Source organism: Trichomycterus rosablanca, chromosome 9 (assembly GCF_030014385.1).
Source record: "Trichomycterus rosablanca isolate fTriRos1 chromosome 9, fTriRos1.hap1, whole genome shotgun sequence".
NCBI classification, from domain to species: domain Eukaryota; kingdom Metazoa; phylum Chordata; class Actinopteri; order Siluriformes; family Trichomycteridae; genus Trichomycterus; species Trichomycterus rosablanca.
In genome coordinates, this window is record NC_085996.1 from 2,334,708 (window position 1) to 2,355,958 (window position 21,251).

The 21,251-nt window shown below is 42.8% G+C and overlaps 1 pseudogene; it reads right to left on the reverse strand.

Annotated features, from left to right (window-relative positions):
• Positions 1–528: 528 nt before the first annotated feature.
• LOC134320348 (G-protein coupled receptor family C group 6 member A-like) lies at positions 529–8,470 on the reverse strand (annotated as a pseudogene).
• Positions 8,471–21,251: the final 12,781 nt, after the last annotated feature.

Below are 21,251 nucleotides of genomic sequence, written 5' to 3' on the forward strand. Positions count from 1 at the left end.
CCCAGGTGGGGCGGTCCGGGTCCTTTCTGTGTGGAGTTTGCATGTTCTCCCAGTGTCTGTGTGGGTTTCCTCCGGGAGCTCCGGTTTCCTCCCACAGTCCAAAAACATGCAGTCAGGTTCATTGTAGACACTGAATTGCCTTGTAGGTGAATGTGTGTGTGTGTGTGCCCTGTGATGGACTGAGTCCCGTCCAGGGTGTTACTGTGTGCCTTGCGCCCATTGAAGAGCTGGGATAGGCTCCAGCACTCCCTGCGACCCTGATTGGATAAGCGGTTAGGAAAATGATTAAATTTTGTTATAACCATCTTAGTAAAAACTACAAACATTCTGGCTTTTATTTTTCTTCAATGAAAACATCCTAAAACCTTCTCTTAACCTTAACACTGAAACAGGGATTAGCTTTCTACACTTCTGTCATTTAGTTTTTTCATTAAATGTTGGCGCTTTATCTTTTCTGCAGGATTTGGTACTATTTTAGGCCGTTTTTTAAACAGCCTGGATAAAATTCCTCCAGATGACATTCTGTGTAGTGAATGAACTTGTAGAGCAAGTACCGCCAGTATGATTACCAAAACTGATCAGAAGTAATTAAAAGTCATTTTGTGAGCTGATTCCTGCTTCTTGCAGCCTTTTACCCCATTTGGTCATTGAAGTCTTCATGCCAAAGTTGGGTTTGTGATGATGCGCTGGGTGAAGGTAACTCTTCTTCAGGACTAAGTCCTGAGTCCTCAGATGTTTCGCTCATGTCATCTTCGGGTTTTGGCTTCGCGTCATCGATCTTTTTCGAGATTATTTTATGCCACTTTGGGAGGACGTGGCAGACGATGACTCCATAGTTGGAGACCATCATGGCAGAGACCTGGATGAGGGTACGCTGATCCGTTTGGGTGATGAAGAGTGGAATTGAACAAAGCCAGACGAACAAATGAAAGAGCATGCTGAAGACTATCGGCTCAGTATTGTCCACTCTTCCTTTGAAGGCTAAGAAGAAGCACGACATGGCTAGAGCCGCAATGTAGACATGCATCGCTCCGACCAGAGAGCCCTGAGTGCACTGACGGATTTTGATAACTGACTCAGATAACTCCTTCTCTTCAACCTTTGGAGAACCGAATATGAACCAGAAGAAAAAAACAAGAACTTGAGCACCAGTCAGTAGAGCGATGATGATATAACGCTTGTTAAACTTACTGAAGAAGCGCTGCCTCTCAGGGCTGATAGACATGATGGCTAAGAACGACACAAAAGCTTTCGTGAGAATGCACGACACACAGAGGGTGAAGGCCAGACCATACATGGCCTGCTGGGCCCTGCAGTGGTGGTCGCTGGGCCAGCCTAAAAAGAGAATCAGACCTCCGAAACTCACCATCAGGCCAAACATCATAATACAAGACAAGACTACGTTGTCCTCGATTATGGAATTGTTCCTGTGTAGAACGAAATAGATCAGCGATGATACCAGTAGCAGGATTCCTATCACTGTTCCAATCAACACCACAATGGAGTACGCTGAGGACCACTCCAAATACTGAATCTCCCACTACAGAACCTGATAGAGAATAAGTTCCCTCTGGACACTTTTGACACTTTACTTCATCTGTGAAGAGAAAAAAGGTGGAAAAGCTACATTAGGAGAACGGCAGTGAAGGTACAGACCAGACGAGTGTTCTTAATAAAATGACCAAAGACAAACAATTGATGTAAAAGTGCAAAATGACAGGAATGTACATGTCAAAGACCGAATGACTGATAAAAAACAGGTTCTGTACAGAGCAGAGGACGTATTTTGACATTTCCAACAGGGATGCTTATAAAGGAACAAAGACTCTGGTTTAAATTTATTACAAATTCAAATCCAGTAAAGTTGAGAAAGTGAAAAATGTTGATTGATGATTTGTTAACCTCCTTTTCATTTTTTTTCTTTCAGCTGATCGCTTATATAGAGGTCTCTACAGCAAATCTGGATGCCCTCCTGAAGCAACCCTTCTATTTGTATTTGGGTTTGTGAGAGTGCACAGACAGGTACTGGTTTTTTCAGCATCGTTTTTTAATCTTACCTTTTATCCACAGAGATCGTTCATGGTTTTCTGAATGACTGAACAAATGTGACAGACTGTAAAGTACAGAGGAAACGCTGTCTGCGTCGAGCTCGCAGCATTCTTAAGGACTCCTCCCATCCTGCACACAGACTGTTTGCCCTCTTGCCCTAGACAAGACCAAGACCAGCAGATTGAGGAACAGCTTTTTCCCCAGAGCTGTCTCCATACTGAACTCTGCCCCTCGTTAACCCGCCACATCTCTCCTCCTGGTAAAGGTTGCGCTACAAACCTTTTCTCATTTGTTCATAATTTCCACCTATATCGTATACATCTGTCTATTATGTTCATTGCACCTTAATCTGTATCACCTTAATTTCAATCTGTATATTATGTCTATAGCACTCCCATCTATACATCATGTTTACAGTACATTCAATAATATATTCACCTGTATATATTGTTCATACCACTGCCCGTATTTTGTAAATAATGTATATCGTAGATACTGTACATCCTGCACTTGCTGCTTATTGCACTTCTGGTTAGATGCTAAACTGCATTTCGTTGCCTTGTACTTGTACATGTGTAATGTTAATAAAGTTGAATCTAATCTAATCAAATCTAAAATCCTTGCCTGATGAAGCTTCCCAAAAAATGACAACCCTCGACCCATCCTTACTTATGACTGAGGCTTTTGTTAATGCTCCATCACCTGTTTTTTACAGGGATCATTTGTCCACATTTTTGATACCCTTTTCCGGGCTTGGGATCAGCACTGAAGGTGCACTGATGTGCGTCCTCACAACATCCAGGTTCATGAGCCACCATGCACCATGTATTTGTAAACCATGCCCTGGATTTAAACCCCCTGAGCTGAGGCAGTACTGCTACCAGCAGCGTGGTTACCATCACACCACACCAGCTCACAGGATAAAGCAGTGCATGGTGAAAAATATATTAAAAATAAATAAATCACTGCTTTCTGTTTTGTTTGTTTTTGGTTTATTTATATTTTTCACGTCATGGAGCACATAACTGCACTAAAAAAAATACTCCAGCCGGCAGATCTGCGTAAGAACCGGATCCTTCTGTTTTAGAGGAAATGATTCTACATCCATCCATACTCACCTGACACGTAGTAAAATCCAGCATCACACTTTTTACATTCATAGCAGCAGGTCGAAAGTTCTAATATCCTAAATTCTACAGGCTCGCAGGTCTTTAAACACTTTGAGATGGGCACCTAAGATTTAAAAAAAGGTTTAGTTAAAATACTCAAAGAGGTCTGAACCTACAATTAAAGTCAAAAGTTTACATACTCAGGAGTGATTTGTATATCATGTTACATTCTGACTTTCATCATTTTTGCTTTTTAATTTTCCTTTTCTTTCTATGACTGCCATTCATAAAAATAGGAACGAACGAACTTTAATTTTAACTGTCATAACTTTGTATAGATCTGTATCCTGGCATATTTAACACACAGTTCATGTCGTACAGGTCTGAAGCACTGAACTCAGTCTCACCGTGTTGTTGGACCGTTGGATTTTGCTCTCATTGACCTCCACTTTCCCATTTCTGATGAGGAATCTTCCTACCACGTCAAGCACCCTGTCGTCACCACTCTTCTTCCACATGACGAGGTTGTATCCGTTTTCGAATTCCCCCTTGTCGTTAAAGGAAAGTGTCTGGTTGTCCATGCTAAATTTTATCTGGCGTAGAATGCTTAACAGCTAAACATTATAAAGAGTCATTTGTTACTTGAGTACTTGAGTTTTATTTTAATAATGAGTTTGTTAAACAGCTTCGATGTTGTTAACTGTTTCCCTTTTTGCATCTCGATTTAGAAACGATTCAACGACTACATTTCTCTCATCATAATCTTCAGCACTTTACTGCTGAACCACCTCAGCACCTAATAAGAAAACGTTAAGCGTAAACCACACTTTTCAGTGGACTTGGCTTTGGTGGTGGAGGTGTTACCCTGGAAGTGTTATAAGAACTAGAGAGAGTGAACAGCATTAGGCTCTGTTTTAATACAGTTTGCTTGGTGGTGCAGTTAGCTGCCCCAAAAAGGGGCTGAATTTAAGTTTTTACCGACATAAATAAACAACATTTACCTTCCAAGGAAGAAAGTCTGCGTCTCCAGAACAGGAAGTGTCGCTGCAGTTGAGGAGTTCCCTGATGGCGTTAACGATGGCATACACCGGAACTCTCTGACTGTAAGCAAGGACGGATTAAGGATAGTCTGGGCCCCTTATGAATGATTTGTATTGTATCAATTCATCTGCCAGGCTCATGTTCAGATCTGAAGGATATGCTGCAGTGAGTGAGTTAACCTTTAAAGTGAGCTCACTGTTGGACATATTGTCAGGCATGAAAAGAACATCAAATAGCTCAGTTAAGTGTGTGTATGCATTCAAACTGCTTGAAATTGCTTGTCTTAAATTTAAATAATTGCAAAATTGCTAAATTAATTTGTGTCTCTGCGCTTAAGAGAAATTGAACATAATAATTTTGAAACAATATAAATTCAGAAACATTAAGTAAGGGCCTGAATCGCATATTTGCAACAAAACGTCTGTTATGAAATATGGTAGCTTGCCTGGCAATTTGTAGGTCCCTAGAAAGTCAAGGAGCCATGATAAATGACTTCTATGGAAGTCATGGGCCCCATAGTAGGGGCCCTCGTGATCAAGGGCCCTCTAATGGTATGCCCTGCTCTTCTCTAGGGCCCTCTGGTAGGGGCTCTCATAACCAGGGCCCTCTAAAAATATGCCCCCCTCTTTCCTAGGACCCCTAATAGCCAGAAGTCGAAGTCAGAGCAGTGCCACAACGCCTCATCCATTTTCATAAGGGGCCCAAAAGCATGGCTAGGGCCCCCAAAAGCATGGCTAGGGGCCCCAAAAGCATGGTTAGGGCCCCCAAGAGGCCCTGGGGTCAAAGTCCCTAATAGTCAGAGGATCCTTAAAATGGAGGGCCCTCGGAAATAAAAATATATTGTATCATAAATGTTGATAGGCATCGCAAAATGTTTTGGGCCAGGGCCCCACGCCCTGGTGATGTACGGGAGTGTCCTACCCCAGAGAGCTGCCTTAAGGTCTTAAAAAGCTCGTTCTCGAACTCACGGCCCTGGTCGTGATGCAATTTTAAAGGGAATCCAAAGCGGAGAATAAAATCATTGAATAGCTTTTCTGCTGCGGTCTTCGCTGACTTGTTTTTGGTGGCATACGCGTGAGCAAATCTTGTGAAATGATCTATCACGACAAGTATATATTCAAACCCGCCTTTACTTTGCTCCAAGTGGAGGTAGTCGACTGAGACAAGCTCAAGGGGCAGGCTGGTGGAAATCCTACCCATTGGGGCTCTAACATGAGTCACTGGTTTCTTCTGTTTGATGCATGGACATCTTCTTGTCACGTGAGTCTCAATGTCCTTTTTCATGTAAGGCCAGAAGAATCTTTCACGAGCTAAGGAAAGGACTCTTTCCACACCCACATGGCCCATGTCATCATGGAGGTACCTTAATGCCATGCTTCTGTACTTGGTGGGTAGAACAAGTTGGCAGTGCTGACTGGTTTTACGATAGAGCAGCCCTTTATCAAGGACCAGTTTTCCCCACTCATACAGAAGCTTTCGACTGGAACCATTTACTCTCTGTTTGGCTTCATTTGTAAGTATTTGGTGTGTCTCTTTCAATTTTAGTACTTCCCCAATAGCAGGATCTTCTCTTTGTGCTTTTTCCATTTCATCATGGCTAACAGCCAACAAGGGACTCTGAACACTCTGCTCTGTTGACGTATCCAAAGTGGCCATCCAGGCTATGTCTTTACTTTTGGCCACTTGACTGCCTTCCCATGTTGCATGTATGGCTTCAGGAGACAGCTCTTCTACACAATCTGCCACATACTTGTCGATGTCTAATGGCCAGCGAGACAATGTATCCGCATCAACATTGACGGCACCTGGCCGGTATTTGATGTCAAATCTGAACTCGGAAAGTTCTCCCACCCATCTGTGACCAACTGCATTTAGCTTAGCTGTTCGCATAATGTAGGTCAAGGGATTGTTATCAGTGTATATGGTAAAGTGAGGGGCATAGTAAAGATAGTCCCTGAATTTATCACACACCGCCCACTTCAGTGCAAGGAATTCTAATTTTCCTGAGTGAAAGTGATAGTTCTTTTCTGCAGGTGTAAGTGTTCTGGACCCATAGGCGATGACCCTCAATTTTCCATTTTGGCACTGATAAAGTACAGCTCCAAGTCCCTGCTCAGAAGCATCAGTATTAAGTACAAAGGGCAACTCAAAATTTGGGTAAGCGAGGACAGGGGGGTTAGTCAGAATGTCAATTAACTTCTCTAGGGCATTTTGGTGCTCCTCTGCCCACTTGACCGGGTCTTTAGAGGGTAACTGAGTTCCTTTCCCTCTGGTCTTACTCATTTTATTTACCCCTGCAGCTGGTGGCTTTGCTTGCAAAAGCTCATAGATGGGTTTGGCAACTCTGGAGAAGTCTTGTATGTAGCTTCTATAATAGCTCAAGAACCCCAGTAATTTCCGTACCTCTCCAACAGTTGCTGGGGCCTTATCCCTAAGTGAAAGTACCGCCTCCAGATCCTTTGGATCGATTCTTACACCATCTGCTGAAACTAGGTGCCCCACGTAGCGGACCTCGCTCTTGAAGAACTCACATTTGGTAGGCCTGAGTTTGACTCCCTGTTCCCGGAGGGCTTTTAGGACTTTCCTTACACCTTCCACATGATCCTCAAATGATTTGGAATAACACAGCACATCATCAAGGTATGGGATACAATGTTCATCACGCAGTGAGTTCAACATTTCCTCCATGCTTCTTTGAAAGGCTGCAGGAGCATTTGATAAACCGAATGGGATACGCACCCATTCATACAATCCCCAAGGGGTAATGAAAGCTGTGAGATGTTGTGATCCATCAGCTATGAAGCCTTGATAATAGGCCTTCCCTTGGTCCAGGATTGAGAACCAACTATAGCCTCCAAGAGTGTCAAGGAGATCCTGGATCCTGGGTAGGGGATGCCTATCTGAAATGGTCTTCTGGTTTAGCAACCGGTAGTCAATACACAGCCTTAGTGTACCATCTTTCTTGCGTACACATACTACTGGAGCAGAATAAGGAGATTTAGATCTCACAATCCATCCCTTAACCAGTAAGTCTTGAATGTACTCCTTGACTTCTTTGTAGAGTGGCTTTGGGATAGCAGAATAGGACTTCTGAACTGGGATATCATCTTTAAGTGAGATTGACATCTGGAGACTAGGAATACAACCAATGTCATTCTCATCACGAGCGAACACTGTGGATTCTTCATAAAGCATCCTTCTAACAACTTCCTGCTGACTTTCTTCTAAGTGGCTTAAGTTGACAGGAGGGTGCCATAATTCTGCCCGATGGGTTTCCTCAACTCTCACCTCAGGTGTAACGCCAAACTGATTTACAGTGTGGTGGGCAGCCTGGTCAGTTTCAATTACTTTGGAAATGGCATGGATGGTACCAATTACTGTCTTCCGTGGAAGCATGATATTGTGCTTGGTATAATTATTAATGGGCACTTCGACATATGGACTACTAGTACGACTGACTTCCACGAGCCCTTCAGCCACAATCAGTTGCTCTAATGGTGTGCTATTGTTGTCTGTCTTAAACAGCACTACTGGTTCATGTGGACTAAAGTCAACAGGGATATTGCACTTTATGCGTGTAACTTCGCCTGGAAGGACAACAATGTCCTGGGGCCCCACCTTTGCCGGAGCTTGTTCTAAGTCAGTAGTCCTTGACTGGATGAAATTTACAATGACACTAGCCTCCTCCTCTCTAATCTCCATTGCCCCGCTCAAAAGGTTGGCCAGCGTAAGCGGTATACGTGGTCCACTTTCTTGCCCTTCAATAAGTTCTTCAATAACATTGAACCCTAGTACTGGTCTTTCAAGGCTCATGTGGCTCACTAAGAAAGGCACTTGAATGGACAAATCTGGATCATCATTCCCTGGCAGGTTCACCCTTGCTTCTACCCAACCATCAAAGGGGAGAATTTCTCCGTTTACTGCATGGACATTAAGAGCTTTGGTCCCCATCAGCTCACTTAGAGATCGGATAGGCAAATCAGGTAAGTACTTGGCTCTCCATGAGTGATCAAGAATGCTACTTGAGCTCCAGTGTCGAGGAGGACTGTTACAGAATATCCATTTATGTAACACTTGAGCAGACATTTACTACCAATTAGCTGAGCCATTTTTTCATTATTTGGTGGTCCCTCACAAGTAGCTGGCATCAGTGTCGGCGTAGTATTACGTGTTTCGACATCAGAGTGGGACTGCTTCCTTAAGCCGGTCACAGGTTGTCCCTCTGCCGTGACCGAACCTCGTTTCCCGAAGGCTTTGGTTTCCTCATGCATCCTATGACTTTATGCTCTTCTTCACCACACAGGAAGCAATGAGTGCAGTTCGTTAGGCCCTTTCGCACACACTCTGGGCATCTGTAAGGTCGACTCCTTTTTAGCATGTGGGGCTGATTAACACTACATGAATATGCATGTTCATTCACTTTAGATTGTCTCAGCGAATCAACAACAGTGGTAAGTGCTTCAATATGTGCTGTTAATTGCTGTAGTGTTTTGACTTGGCTCTTGGGTTCTAATGTCTTTTCTTGGTTTTCACAGTCAGGAGATAGCTGTGCACTATAGGCAGTAGGTGGCCTTTGACGAGGTTGGTGTCCCAACCTGCGTTGTCGTTCACTTTCATCACTTGTGAGTTTAATTACTTGTCTCAAGAGCACTTCATCAGTGACTGTATCATCGGAAAGAAGGGACCTTAATTCTCTCCTTATGTCACTGCATTTAGTGTTGAAACCTTGGAAGACTGTGTGAAGAAATACGTTCTGGACAGTATGGGCATCATACCTAATATCCGAGCCAGCCTGCCTGGATGCGAACATCACCTTTTGTTTCAGTCCTATCATACTGTAGAGAAACTGTTGGGGGGTTTCACCATCTAATTGCTTTGCACACATTAACTCTTGGAATAGTTCAGTGCTGTTCCTCTCGCCAAGATGGGACTGCAAGAAGCTTTTCAACTCTTCAAGAGACATGTCTTCCTTGTTGATCAGCATATCTTTGAAATGACCAGGTTTGATAATTCGCAATACACCTCGGATAATTTCACTGCTGCCGAAGTTTTCTTTCACACCCTCTTCTATTTGTTTCCACAAGTTGTTGTAGCTAATGTCAGCAGAATGGTCTCCAATCTGACCACCTTGAATCTTGAATTCTCTCCGTTGTAATAAGGGGAGATCTTTTAGTGGTATCATACTGTCAGCCCTAATCAGAGGTGAGTGTGCCCTTTCAGTGTTACCAGAGGATGTACTGTGATGCCTATTTGAGGGGAGTCTATCCACTGTGTGTGTCATGTGTCCTAATCCCTCTTCACTGAATGTTGGTTGATTATTATTAGCTTTGTTTGTGCTGGGACCAGTGCCTGCAATTTTAAGTGGGATGGCTGGAGGTGTGGCAGCTACCTCAATGTCTGTGTCCCCACCTAAAACGGGTGTACTTAGGTTACGCTTCTGAATAAACTCCTCAATCACATCCTGCAAAAACAGTAACTGTGCCATACCCCTATCCTCAAGTGCTAGCAAGGTAGTACAATTCAGATATTCAAACACATATTCAAAGCACGTTTCCTCATCATCTTGGCTCAAAATAGACTGATCTAGTTCAGGTACCGGAGTGATGCTTTTGGCAATCTGGAAGACTTCATCGGTGGTTAACTTGTGCAGGCTTTTCTTGATGGCCCAGACCAGTCCCTTCCTTTCTGTGTCAGACATGATGCACGCTTTTGGATGCTTGGCTCACTGTGGCACACGCTCCTGGCTAGGATTCCCCTTTCGTTTGGTCACCTTCGCCTCTCTAGCTGCCCACTTGGAGCTCCAGCTCCTTGCACGGACCTCGCGCCTCACTGTCACTCAGGAATCACTGGATCTGCTCAACCAGACTGGACAAGCGATCCCGGACGAGCCCCCATGAATCTGTTACACATCTAGGATACAAGATGTTGTAGCAGATATATCCTGTGAAAACAGGAGAAATAAAGACACAGGAGAACAGCAGTTGTGCTTCGTTTAGTGTCTCTTCTGGAATGAGCCAGAGAGAGCAACTTCCCGGTTAGCTAGAACATGTTCTCCTGTACAAGAGTGCCCTCTAGCGGCCATAGCTGGAATGAACTTACAAGGGTTTTTTTCTTTTAGATTTGAAGAATGAGTGACCCTAATAATTACAAGCATAAAAAAAAGAATTATTGTGACCATGTATGAATTTCTTTATATAGGGGTCACAAATGCGTTGAGCAACGGGAAGCCAATGAAGTTTTTGTAGAACAGGTGTAATATGATCACGGGAGCGAGTATGAGTAAGGAGGCGAGCAGCTGAATTCTGGATATACTGAAGTTTTTTTAGGATTTTGTTAGATGTACCATAAAGGATGCTATTGCAATAATCAATTCTGGATGTAATAAAAGCATGAATCAAGGTTTCGGCGGCAGAAAAGGAGAGTGATGGACGTAGACGTGCTATGTTTTTTAGATGAAAGAAAGCAATTTTGGTGATGTGATTTACATGGAGGTCAAAAGAGAGGTTGCTATCAAAAATTACACCAAGATTTCGGATGTTAGAAGACGGAGACAAAGTGTCATTATCAATGGTAATTTGAAATTTTTTTGTGGTTTTTGCCAGGGATGTAGGACCTACGATGATCATATCAGATTTTTCACAGTTTAATTTGAGGAAATTAGCTTTCATCCACAATTTCATTTCAGTGATGCAATTTGTCAGAGTGGAGTGAAGCTCAGTATTAATGGATTTGGAGGAGATGTAAAGCTGAATATCATCAGCATAGCAGTGGAAATGTAAACCATGCCGACGTATGATGTCACCAAGAGGGAGCATATAAAGAATAAACAAAAGGGGACCTAACACTGAGCCTTGGGGAACGCCTTGGGACAGTGGAGCAATGGCAGAACTACAATTGTTGATATTAACAAACTGTTGTCTGTTTACGAGATATGACCTTAACCACAAAAGGGCAGTACCAGTGATGTTGACAGAGGATTCAAGGCGGGACAGAAGAATGGAGTGATTAATGGTGTCAAAAGCTGCAGTAAGATCAAGGAGGACGAGAATATTAATTTGTCCAGAGTCTGAGGAAAGAAGAAGGTCATTTGTGACTTTGAGGAGGGCTGACTCAGTGCTGTGCTGGGGGCGGAAACCAGACTGAAATGATTCAAATAGATTATTGGAATTTAGGTGATCTTTGAGCTGTGAGGCAACAACACGTTCCAGTATTTTCGACAGAAATGGAAGATTGGAAATGGGCCGAAAGTTACTCATAATGTTAGAGTCAAGTCCAGGTTTTTTAAGTATGGGAGTAACAGCAGCCAATTTGAGTGATTGAGGGACTGAGCCAGAACTAAGAGAGGAATTGATTATCTCTGTGATAAGTGAGGAGATATCTGGAAAACAACCCTTAACAAGTTTTGATGGAGCAGGATCCAAAACACAAGTGGAGCTTCGCATCCCTGTCAAGATCTCAGATAGGTCCAAATGAGACACAGGTGAGAACTGAGACAGAGGCTGGGTAATAAATTGAGGTGAGACAGGCGGAGAAACAGAGATGACAGGGGAAACTGTCAGAAAATTGTGGATATTCTCAACTTTTGTTTGAAAAAATTAGAGGTAAGAGTTACACTTGTCAACTGTAAAGGAATTGGTAGTATTGTCAACTGGTTTGAGAAGTTTATTTATTGTGGAAAAGAGAGTCTTAGGATTTGTTGATCCAGCATGTATGAGTTCGGAATAGTAAGTGGATCGGGCTGCCGTAAGAGCGTCTTTGTAATGTTGAAGATAATCAGAATAAATCTGATAATGTACTGTTAGACCGGTTTTCTTATAAAGTCTTTCAAGCTGGCGTTTATGGGATTTCATTTGGTGAAGCTCAATTATGTACCATGGTGCAGAATGACTAAATGAAACAAATTTGGTTCTCAAAGGAGCCAGCTCATCAAGACATGAGGCGAGTATGTCATTATAGTAATCGACAAGGTCAGATGAATTACTAGACAGTACAGGACAGACAGACATCTTTTTAACAAGAGAATCTGAGAAAGCAGAGGGAGAGATATATTGAAGATTCCTGAAGGATATTTTATGTTTAGCTCTAGTGATGGGTTTAGTGACCTCAATGTCCATGATGATTGTCAAATGATCAGAGACAGTAAGGTCATGGCTGGACGGCTGATGAACTAGGACACCAGTAGAGCATACAAGGTCAAGAGTATGACCTTCTTTATGAGTTAGAAAATGTATATGTTGTGTGAAATTAAAACACTGTAACTTCCAAAAATTCCCTGGCAAATTTACAGTTGTTGTCATCAATATGGATGTTAAAATCACCCATAAGCAGTACAGAGAGAGGGCACTAAGCTGGGTTATGAGAGGGCACTAAGCTGGGTTAAAAAATCTGAAAAGTCAGAGAGAAAGGAAGCGTTTGGCTTTGGCGGACGATAAACCACAGCAGTGACCAGAGGAGTAGGCCCTGAAAACTTGAAAGCCAGGTGTTCAAAAGAAAGAGCAGCAGGAAAAGACAAAGTGGTTATTTTAATATCATCCCTATAGACTGCAGCAACACCACCACCTCGCCCTTCCATACGAGGTTCATCAATATACGAGTATCCCATTGGCGTGGTCTGATTTAACGTAAAATAATCCAAGGGTTTATGCCAAGTTTCAGTGAGATAGAAAAAGTCTAGTTCACTGTCAGATATAAATTCACTGAGTACAGTACTTTTTGTGTTTAGTGAATGAACATTAAGCAATGCCATTTTCAAGTAATATTGTTGTGTAGTTGGCTGTGAGGAACGAGGAAGAGAACGGAGATTTGCAAGGCTACTCCGTGTTTCCCATCCCACTCCGTGGACAGCATTGTCATGGAGACTACACCGCTACTAGTGTGCAAGGCAGCAGTGCTCTGAAGATGTGTTTGCGGAGCAGCAGTGCGCACGGCTGACCAGAAGGATGGAATAGCGTTACCGTTTCGAAAATAAACAAGCTTTCTCCGGGAGCCCCTGTGAATATAACGAGGCCGGCGAAGGAGTCCAAGCTGTTTGATGACTGAAATACACGATGGAGTAGTGCAATTGTTGAACTTCCTCAGCTGGTCAACGGAATAGTTCAACATTGTGCCGATCCCAGGAAAACTCATCCACCGTTCACCACCGGCCGCAGACGCGATGTGCAGTAGAAAGAACAAAAAGTATCAAAAGAACAAATAAAAATATCAAAAGTAACATAAAAGAAATAGAGCCACAAGGTGTGTAAAAAGATGAAAACGAAAAACGATAAAAATTCAGTAAAATACGATAAAATACGGTAACGGTAGCGGCAGCCAAATGCGCCAGCGTCCACCATCAATATAAAATACATCAAGAAAACTGAAATAATTGAATCTAATTCTGCACACGGGGTGGAGCTGTCTGCAATATATGCATTACACATGTAAAGTTAGATTTTAGTTCATAACTTTCTGTTTGACAAACTTGTTAGACATCCCATTCCAAAACTATGGACTTTAATATGGTGTTTGTCCCTGGGTTTGCCTTATCACACCTTGTGTTAGAGTGGGACCTCACACCTCTACATCCATCAGCCTCAGCTCAGGCTCTCCACAGGGCTGTGTGCCGAGTCCCCTGCTCTACACCCTGTATACTTACGACTGCACCACTGCTCACACCAGCAATACCATCATTAAATTTGCCGGCGACACCACCATTGTAGGGCTTATCTCTGGAGACAATGAGACTGCCAACCAGGACGAAGTGGAGCGGTTGTCGTTGTGGTGTAAGGACAACAATCTGCTTCTGAACATGGCAAAGGCAAAAGAGCTGGTTATTGATTTTAGGAAGGTGAGAAGTGTCATTCAACCCATAACCATAAATGGGGTCTGTGTGGAAAGGGTCACATACTTTCGCTTCCTGGGCATTAATATCGAGGAGGACCTAACCTGGGGTGTGAACATCACAGAACTGATGAAGAAGGCACAGCAGAGACTCTACTTTCTGAGGACACTCAGGAGAAATAACATCGATCAGAGACTGCTGGTGTCCTTCTACCGTTCTACCATAGAGAGCATCCTCACTCACGTGGTTCTCCAGTAGCGCTGCAGCACACAAAAAAGAACTACAGAGGATTGTGAGCTAACAAAATTGTAATGGACAAATCTCACCCCGGCCACCATCTGTTTCAGTTGTTACCGTCAGGCAGACGGTATAGGACTTTTAAGACAAGGACAAACCGGCTCAGAAATAGCTTCTACCCCACCGCGGTACGAACCTTGAATATTTCTTTGTAGGGTTGTTTTTGGAACACACGGGACTGTGCAATTTTCGGACAGTGTTTACAGGGGTAAATTTCCGGGCAATTTCACTATGTTTACAAGGGTAATGTGCAATTTTTAGAATTTTTTACAAATGGTTATGTGCAATTTTTCACCAGCCTGCTACCAAACAGAAATCTATTATTCTATTGTCTATTGTCTATTGTCATTGTAAAGTCTGTAAATTTTTACATTTTTGATATTTTGTAAATTCTAGTTTTTCTCTTTGGTTATTGTTTGTAAACACTTGAGAGTGTGGCACCTTAATTTCGTTATACCTGGTATAATGAGATATTCTGATTCTGATTCTGAATCAACAGTGAATCTTTAGTGAATCTACAGTGAATCTATAATAAATCAATAATGAATTAACAGTGAATCTATAATGAATCTTTAATGAATCAACAGTGAATCTTTAGTGAATCTACAGTGGATCTATAATGAATCTATAAGGATTCAACAGTGAATCTATAATGAATCAACAGTGAGTCTGTAATGCATCAACAGTGAGTCTATAGTGAATCAACAGTGAATCTATAATGAATCAACAGTGAATCTATAGAGAATCAATAATGAATCAACAATAAATCTGTAATGATTCTATAGTGAATTAACAGTGAATCAATAGTGAATCTATAATGAATCTATAATGCATCAACAGTGAATCTTTAGTGAATCAATAACGAATCAATAATGAATCTTTAGTGAATCTATAATGAATCTATAATGAAACAATAATGAATCAACAGTGAATCTATAATGAATCTATAATGAATCTATAACGAATCAACAGTGAATCTATAGAGAATCTATAATGAATCAACAGTGAATCTATAATGAATCTATAATGAATCTATAACGAATCAACAGTGAATCTATAGAGAATCTATAATGAATCAACAGTGAATCTATAATGAATCTATAATGAATCAACAGTGAATCTATAGAGAATCTATAATGAATCAACAGTGAATCTATAATAAATCTGTAATGAATCAACAGTGAATCTATAGAGAATCAATAATGAATAAACAATAAATCTGTAATGAATATATAGTGAATCAACAGTGAATCAATAGTAAATCTATAATGAATCAATAACGAATCAATAATGAATCAACAGTGAGTCTGTAATGAATCAACAGTGAGTCTATAGTGAATCTATAGAGAATCTACAGAGAATCTAGAATGAATCTAGAATGAATCTATAAATAATCTAAAGTGAGTTAATAGAGAATCTGTAGCGGAGGAAACGGAGCTAATTTCTCTGTCTCAGACTGCGATGGAACCGCCGCGACGCCGGAGCGCTACGTCGTCGCGCGTCGGGTCATGACGTGAACTGAATTATGGGCCGAGGGGCGAGTACACGAGGACATTTTGTCATCCGGTACAAACCAGTTCAAGCATCGTGGTCAGAAGTATGTGGACAGGGCGCCCAGGTGAGATTCTGAACTCAGCTCTGCTACTGGTCAGCTGGGCGCCATCTAGTGGGCACAATTGGCATTGCCTACAGCAGACACCAATTGGCCACTGGAAGGAGCATGAAGCAGGCAAATATACCCTCCTCGAACGCATTCGGGATCCCCAGCAGTGGAAGACTATGCTAAATCAGGAGAAAAATGGACAAAAAGCAGAAATAAATAAAAAAATTAAAATTTGTGGACGCCTGAGCATCAGCTTGTTAGCATTAAGGGGTTAAAGGGTCCCGGGTTTATACCTGCTGTCCATCCAGTGATTCCAGGTAGTTCCGGACCCGTCATGACCCTGACCAGGATGGAACAGTTACTGAAAATAAAATAAACGATGAGTGATTGAACAGACAGGGGTGCAAATAACAAAATGTCCTCGTGTACGAAGCCTGAGTCTGTTTTTTTAACTCCAGTCCAACCCCAGCTCGGCCTGAACACCAGGACGCATCATCACGCTGGATCAGACGTCCTGATGTTCAGGTCTGTAAAGCATGAAGCTGTGCAGATCCTTCAGGACTGGAGTTAAAAATAATAATAATAATATAATTCATGCACTCAAAAAAGAAAAAAACAACAAATTATATTTATTTTATGTTTTTTTTAAAATCTATTTAGATCAATCTCATTTAGTCAGTATAAGAGTATATACGTCCACACGATTTTTTCCACTTATATCACATATTTATGTGTATATTTTAATCTACAGTGTATCACAACAGTGAGTACACCCCTCACATTTCTGCAAATATTTTATTATATCTTTTCATGGGACAACACTATAGAAACAAAACTTGGATATAACTTAGAGTAGTCAGTGTACAACTTGTATAGCAGTGTAGATTTACTGTCTTCTGAAAATAACTCAACACACAGCTATTAATGTCTAAATGGCTGGCAACATAAGTGAGTACACCCCACAGTGAACATGTCCAAATTGTGCCCAAAGTGTCAATATTTTGTGTGACCACCATTATTATCCAGCACTGCCTTAACCCTCCTGGGCATGGAATTCACCAGAGCTGCACTGGTTGCTACTGGAATCCTATTCCACTCCTCCATGATGACATCACGGAGCTGGTGGATGTTAGACACCTTGAACTCCTCCACCTTCTGTAAAGGAAAGGATCGGAGGCTTTACTTTGCTCAGGTTAACTTTTATTAATGAGCTTCAGCCATGCAACAGCATACACACACACCGTCTCGGTAACCCTCTCCTTGTGTTTATCTCCCCTCCCAGCCCACCTTGAACTCCTCCACCTTCTGTAAAGGAAAGGATCGGAGGCTTTACTTTGCTCAGGTTAACTTTTATTAATGAGCTTCAGCCATGCAACAGCATACACACACACCGTCTCGGTAACCCTCTCCTTGTGTTTATCTCCCCTCCCAGCCCACCTTGAACTCCTCCACCTTCTGTAAAGGAAAGGATCGGAGGCTTTACTTTGCTCAGGTTAACTTTTATTAATGAGCTTCAGCCATGCAACAGCATACACACACACCGTCTCGGTAACCCTCTCCTTGTGTTTATCTCCCCTCCCAGCCCTCGGCTCTCTACTGCCGTAAATAACATCGTACAAGCGCAAACACATTTTTTACTACCGTATATGACATCTTCCCCCTTTTATTTATTTATTTATTTTTTTAATGTTTAGTAACAACATATTTAAGTATCTCACGTACTTTAACATAGTACTGCATTATCACCAACACAATTACGTCACAAATCAACATTACTGACAACAATACAACTTATTCCCATTTCTAACTTTACAGTTAACTTTTCACCATTTTCATATACAGATATTTTTTTTCTATATATATTCACTGCCACCCCCTCAAAAAAAAATAAGATCCATGTTAGTTTTACAGGTCAAGCCTGTTTACTGGCCTACACACTCTACCAGACCTAGTCACAGTCGGAGTAGACAAAGCGTTTGCGGGTTTGTCCAGACTCTGACTAGTAGGAACAGTCACAGACGTAGTGACTACATCAGAAAGAATACCTGTCTCTTTGTTTTGGTCAGCTGTTACTTGGGCAGGTTTAGAAACTGGCCCTAACTGAAGATGACGGCGATTCCGCCGCAGCTCCGCTCCCTGCTGCGTCCTGACAACAAAAGATCTTGGGGTTGTGCTCTCACTCGAGACCACTGCTGGTAAAGACCACGACCTTTCATGATCCAACCTACAGAACACAGCACCTCCTGGTTGCAGTGCAGGTAAGGGCTTGGCTCCATGACGGCGGTTGAAGTAGTAAGCCTGTTTAGCCTTCTCCTTACTGTCCTTTACCTTCACTGCAGTTCTATTTGGCCATTTTGGTAGTAGATTCTTCTCCAAGGTAGGTAGTGTAGTTCTGATTTTCCTCCCCATCAGCAACTCAGCTGGGCTGAAACCAGTGGAGGAACATGGAGTGGACCTGTAGCTCATCAGAGCCATCACAGGATCATTTTGTTTGAGAATTTTATTTGCCGTTTGCACAGCTCTCTCAGCATGTCCATTACCTTGTGGATGGTGGGGACTCGAAGTACAGTGCTTAAAGTCAAGCTGTCTAGCAAAGTCCTGAAATTCAGCACATGAGAACTGTGGTCCATTATCGCTCACTACCTCATCTGGGATACCAAATCTAGCAAAAACTGTTTTCAGTTTATTTATCACTTGTAAACTTGTTGTTGTTGGCAAGTGTAAAATTTCAATAAATCTGGAGTAATAGTCTGAAATTACCAGGTACTGATGGTGTTTGTACTCACACAAGTCCATTGCAATTCTCTTCCAGGGTCGTTCAGGAAGTGCTGTAGAGATGAGAGGTTCCTTTTGTTGTGTTCTTTTCAGTTCACGGCACACCTGGCATGATGTCACAAGCTCGCTTATTTCCTTGCTAATCTTGGGCCACCACACAGATGAATTTGCTCTCTCTCGACATTTCACTAGTCCCTGGTGCCCTTCATGGATTTTCTGGAGAATTTCGCTCCTCATCAGCCGTGGCACAACAATTCTACTCCCTCTGAGGACAAGGCCATCGTAAACTGACAGTTCAGATTTCACTTGGATGTACTCTCTTGCACTCTCAGGTACGCTGCTTAAGTGCTCAGGCCATCCAGTTCTTATGAGTTTCATGACAGACAGCAATTCAGCATCAAAGGATGTAGCTGCTCTAATTTCCTCCATTTTGCTTGGAGAAGCAGGGATTCCCCCTATTACACTAGCCACGTAACATGCTACCTCACTGTGCGTTTTGGATTCTACCCCCATGGCAGCCAGCGGACTGCGTGACAAGGTGTCAGCGATGACCAGATTTTTCCTGGAGCATATTCTGCAATGGGGTTAAATCTCATAAGCCTCATGAGAAGACGCTGACAACGTAAAGGTACATTGTCCAGGCTGCGGTTGTTGATAAGGGGTACTAATGGCTTGTGGTCTGTCACAAGTTTAAACTTCTCCAGTCCATTGAGGTATCTGTCGAACCTCTCACATGCCCACACGCCAGCCAAACTCTCCTTCTCTATTTGAGCGTAGCGCGTTTCTGCTTCAGTTAGGCGTCTGGAGCAAAATGCCACAGGTTTCCACTGCTCTCCATGGAGCTGAAGGAGAACTCCTCCCAGTCCATAACTACTTGCATCTGCTGGCATAGCAGTGGGCTTGTTTACGTCATAGTAGGCAAGTACTGGTGCAGTCGTCAGCAGTTCTTTTATGTTTTCAAAAGCTGTTTGTTGTGCATGATCCCATGTCCATGTGTTCTTGTTTCTTTTTAGAAGCTCATATAGTGGTTGTCCTACAGTTGAGAGGTTGGGAATGTATCTTCCTAGATAATTCACCATTCCCAGTATTCTTTTCAACTCCTGCACGTCTGCAGGTGGCGGTAGCTGCCGAATGGCTTCCACCTTGTCGGGGTCTGGGCGGATACCGGACTGGTCAATTAGATGTCCGAGGAACCGTAGCTGGTTCTGCCTGATAGAGCACTTCTCACGGTTGAGTTTCATGCCAGCTGTCTCAATGCGCTGCATCACCATCTCCAGGCAACGATCGCGCTCTTCTGTTGTAGTTCCATAAACTAGAATGTCATCCATAAAGACTTCAACGCCCTACAGCCCCTGTAGTGTCTCTTTCATCTTTCTTTGGAAGATTTCTGGAGCGCTGGTAATCCCGAATGGAAGACGCTTGAAATTGAATCTTCCGAATGGTGTTATGAAAGTGGTTAGTTTACAGCTGTCTGGGTGCAGCGGTATCTGGAAGAAACCACTGGCAGCATCAAGTGAGGAGAATACAGTGGCTCCACTTAGTTTTGCTGTGATCTCTTCTGTAGTAGGCAGTATATACTGTTCTCTTTTTACAGCCTCGTTCAGTTTCTTGAGATCAACACAAATACGGACTTTACCTGTGCTCTTCTTTAAGACTGGCACTATAGGTGCACACCAGTCAGTGGGCTGCGTCACTCTCGCAATAATGCCATTTCTCTCCATCCTCTGGAGCTCCTCTTTGACCTTTTGCAACATGGGGAAAGGTACACGCCGTGCTGCATGTACTGCATATGGCTGAGCATTGTCTTTCAGCTGTATTTTTACAGGTTCAGTCTTTAATGTCCCATGCTCACCGAATGCTTGTGAATGTCCTCTGTTGCACACTAATTGATTTACTCTTTTTACCAGATTCATTTTCACTGACAGTGGTCTGCTAAGCAGGTTGCTTACAGTGTGCCCGCGGATGACATATGCTGTGATTGGGTGTGTTTCTCCTTTATAGGTCACAGTGCTCTGAACTCGCCCTATGCACTGCAGCTCACCACCTGGACTATCCAATGGAATATTTGCAGGCTCTAGTGGTCTTCTGGGGATGAGTGAGTGGTAGGCCTCCTCGCTAATGATGCTCACATCAGCGCCAGTGTCGATTTTAAATTCTACCGGTGTGGAGCCCACCAGCAGCTTGACAGCCCATTGTTCTGATGAACCCTCTGCCTTACTCACGGCCCCTAGAAAATATGACTGCGCTTCTAGTTCAGTCACCTCTCTCACAGCTTTCCTGTTTCGACACACTCTACCCCAATGTCCAATTTTACTGCATGCATTGCATTTGGATTTTCTCGCTGGGCAGTTTTCATCTTTACTGTGCCTTCTTTTGCCACATTTCCCACACTGTCCATCATATCAACTTTTTGGCTTACCTTGGTGCTTGGTGTATTTGCTGCTCTTGTGCGTGACCTCATGTATTACTCCTGTTGCTTCTCCCTGCATGCTGACTTGTGAAGTAACCTCCTCCGACTGCCTGACTGTCTCGATGGTCAGTGCTAGTGTCAGGTCCT